The sequence below is a fragment of the Pteropus vampyrus genome, unplaced genomic scaffold (genome assembly GCF_000151845.1).
Source record: "Pteropus vampyrus isolate Shadow unplaced genomic scaffold, Pvam_2.0 Scaffold159, whole genome shotgun sequence".
Lineage (NCBI taxonomy): Eukaryota > Metazoa > Chordata > Mammalia > Chiroptera > Pteropodidae > Pteropus > Pteropus vampyrus.
In genome coordinates this window covers 818,942-822,938 of record NW_011888940.1, presented here as the reverse complement: position 1 = coordinate 822,938, position 3,997 = coordinate 818,942, and the positions used below count along the sequence as shown (strand labels likewise).

General features: G+C 41.5%; 1 pseudogene; it reads left to right on the top strand.

Annotated features, from left to right (window-relative positions):
• Positions 1–3,997, top strand: part of LOC105298711 — a 52,364-nt pseudogene that overhangs the window by 46,446 nt on the left and 1,921 nt on the right.

The following is a 3,997-nucleotide window of genomic DNA, read 5'->3' as shown; positions in this document are numbered from 1 at the left end:
TTGGAGGCTGGCTCTCCTATTAAGTAGGTGAGCGGACAGGTCAACCCAAGTTCTCCTGCCTGCATAGGTAAGAAGACCAGATTAAATGAGGTCTAAATTTCCTCCCAGCACGAACATTCGATGATACCTTTAATGACTCTCAGATAGGCGTGGGACACGGGACTTTATGTAGACTATAAGTCTGGATAGATTATAGATCCAACTTTGTGACTCTAGGCAAATAATCTCTCTGAACCTCGGATTCTTCTTTATCAAATGAAAACTTCTATATCTCATGAAGTTGCTGGAAAAACATAAAATGGAATAATAAATGAAACCATAATATATGCAAAGTACCTAGAATGTAGAGCACATTAAAATGTGAATCCTTCTTTCCTAATGTATAAATCCTGCTTATTAATACAAACGTGTCCAACTGTATGGTGGGAAAAGGGTTATTTAATAACTATAATACTGTCCAAAAATGATCAATGATCAATATGCTTTTATCAAGTACCTAATGGTTTTTAAACTGATAATAAAAGATGTCAAATTGTTCCTGAGTTATTGCCAATTAGTAGGTTAAATGTGGCCAGCCCAGCACAGCAGTCAAAAATTCCCTGGCCTGCTCACTCACTGTTTCACTTATCCATTTAGTCTACAAATATTTATGGACTACCCGCTATATGCCAGGTACTGTTCTAGACCCTAGAGAATGAAATAGGTAAGTCCTTGGTCTCTAAGAGCTTATGGTCGGGCATATGTGGGAGCAAACAACAAACCAATATCTGATGCGACGTACAGAGACGATATGGGCTCAGAAGAAAAAGAAAGCGAACTAAAGGGATAGATTCGTGGAAGGAAGAGCGCTTCCTCAGGTACGGTGGCCGGAGAAGGCCTCTTTAAGGAGGTGCGTGTGAGCAGAGGCCTGAATGGTGGGAAGGAGAGAACCAAGAGACGATCCAGGCAAGGGGAGGGCATTCCGGGCCTTGGAGTAAGAGTGAGCTCGTGTGTTGGATAAACAGTGCGAAGGCCAATGTTGCTCTGATGCAGGATCAAGAGGGGAGAGCAGCCGACGAGATCAGAGCCCCGAGAGGCGCGCTCACGGAGGCCAAGGAGCCACTAAGCATTTGGCTTCACTCTAAGTACCATGGCGAGCCAGCCGTGTGGTAGGGAGTAGGTGAATGACTTTTCTGATTTGTTTTGAAGCAACAACTCTGACTGTTATGGGGGAAAAAAAGACCACACATGAAGGTCAAGAGTGGACGTAGAAAGGCCAAACGGGTGGCTGCCTGGTAGACCAAGCTGCAGGCGGTGCCGGCCCGTTCAGGGCGGTCAGCTCGGGTGTCATAGATCTGGTGCTGGATCCAGCACGCCCATTAAAGGCGACGTGCATGAAGCATTTGCTCGCACCTGGTGTGGTAATTAGGACCTCTGTACCCAAGTTTAACTGTAACTGGCCCTAAACAAATTTGAGAGAGAAAAAAAAGCTAAAGGTCTCAAAACCACCTCCTTTTCCTCTCAGATCTCTTTTCCCAACTTAAAGGAGGTCTCCCCCTTCTCCACTAAGCCACGTCTTAAAAGTATACAATATATTTGAGACTTACTTTATGAATTCTTTACATTTAGGTAAACTATATTGGATGAATTTATAAAAATATTAAAACCTTTAAAAAGCATAAAATTCAATTACCTATTTATCACCAGCTTAAGTAATAAACTATAAAGTAGTCACATATTCCTCCCTCCCCATAAGAAGAAACCTAATGGTGTATATATTAGGTATAATATATATATATGTATATATATTTATATACATATATATATATAGGTGTATATAACACTATATAGACCTATGTATATAGTGTTATTTTGCATGATTTTAAGGTTTATGTGAATGGTATCAAACTTTATATATTTGTGTGTTACTTATATTTTTATTTAACATTATGTTTGTTAGAATCCATATTGATGTCTTACTCTAGTTCATTTTCACTAATATATATATTTTATTGATGACTTTATCACAATTTACTCATCCATTCTCCTAGTCAGTCAGGAACATTTAAGTTTCCAGTATTTTTGCCATTGGAGACAAGCCGCCATGAGTCTTTCACACTTACACATGAACAAAGTTGACTCTAGAGCCCTGCTATTTGAAATGTGCCCCCAAGACCTGCATGACCTGGGAGCCTGCAAGAAATACAGAATCTAGGGCCCACACACAAACGACTGAATCAGAAGCTGCATTTTTAACAATACTTTCAGGAGGTCTGTATGCACGGAACAAGTTTAAGAAATATTGGTCTAGAGGACACAGTACTTCTCAAACTATGATGAACCAGTTCTGTTTTGGTTCTTCCATTTTCAATCTGTTACAGACTGATATTTTTGTAAAATCGCATGCTTAGATGTTTCCGCAACATTAAATTGCTGTAAAGGTTTCTCAGCACTTATTCTCAATTTCTGTACTTACCTCCATACAGACCAGTAACAATCGTTCTGTGGACTGGCCGCAAACTGCCACTGTAAGAACTTAGGAGTGAAATCGCTCAGTCATCTGGAGTCTTGTCGACTACACAGAAGAATGCCAAATTGTTTCCCAAAGTGATTGTATCAATATCCGTTCCCACCATCAGCCTATGAGAATGATGGGTATGAAACAGCCTCTCATTGACATCTTAATTGACATTTCCCTGTGGCCTTCACCTTGGAAGACTATTTGTAGTTTCAAATAATATGTTTTTCTAATGCATGAGCTTCTCGTAGGTTTATCTTTGCTCGGATTTATAATTATTTCTGATTTATAATTATATTATTGTTGGGACTACCCCCCTCCCAACAATAAGGTTTAACCATTAGAATATGAATATTTGCCAAAAATATATGTCCCTTCTGTTGCTTAAAACAGCTATCCCATTCTATTTCACTGCTTTTTCAAATATGCTCAATTTACCTGTATTTTCAAATATGTACAATATTTAGTCTTTAAGGTCGTATAGCAAATAAGAGTTATGATCTAAATAAAGTGTAAGCTTTTTTAAAAAATGAGATTCTAGTCTTATTTTACAATAAGGTTGAAATTAATAAAATGAAGTGCTTTTTCACAACGAGTTTGCTGCCAGAGCACAGGTGTCACGAGAACCATGGCTAAATCTAAGCCAAAATCGGAAAAGAAAAGACTCATATCAACATCATCGTCATCGAACATGTAGATTCGGGCAAGTCTACCACTGCTGGCCGACTGATCTACAAATGTAGCGGAATCAACAAAAGAACCATTGAACGATTCGAGGAGGAGGCTGCTGAGACGGGGAAGGGCTCCTTCCAGTATGCCTGGGTCTCGGATATATGAAATGAAAGCTGCCCGTGAACGTGGTGTCACGACTGAAACCTCCCTGTGGAAATTCGAGATCAGCAAGTATCATGTGACCGTCATCGATGCCCCAGGACACGGAGGCTTTATTCAAAACATGATTACAAGCACATCTCAGGTTGCCTGTGCTGTCCTGATTGTTGCTGCTGGCGCTGGTGAATGTGAAGCAGGTGTCTCCAAGAACAGGCAGACCCATGAGCATGCCTTTCTGGCTTACACGGCGGGTGTGAAACAACTAATCGATGGTGTAAACAAGATGGATTCCACTGAGCGTCCTTACAACCAGAAGAGATACGAGGAAACCGTTAAGGAAGTCGGCACCTACATTAAGAACACTGGCCACAACCCGGACACAGTAACATTTGTGCCAGTTTCTGGCTGGAATGGTGACAGCATGCTGGAGCCAAGTGCTAACATGCCTTAGTTCAAGGGATGGAAAGCCACGCGTAAGGATGGCAGTGCAGGTGGAACCACACTGCTTGAAGCTCTGGATTGTATCCCGCCACCTACTCGCACAACTGACGAGCCCTTGTGTTTGCCCCTCCAGGATGTCCACAGAAATTGGCGGTATTGGCACTGTCTCTGTGGGCCAAGCGGTGGCCCGTGTTCTCAAACCTGGTACAGTGGCCACCTTTGCTCTAG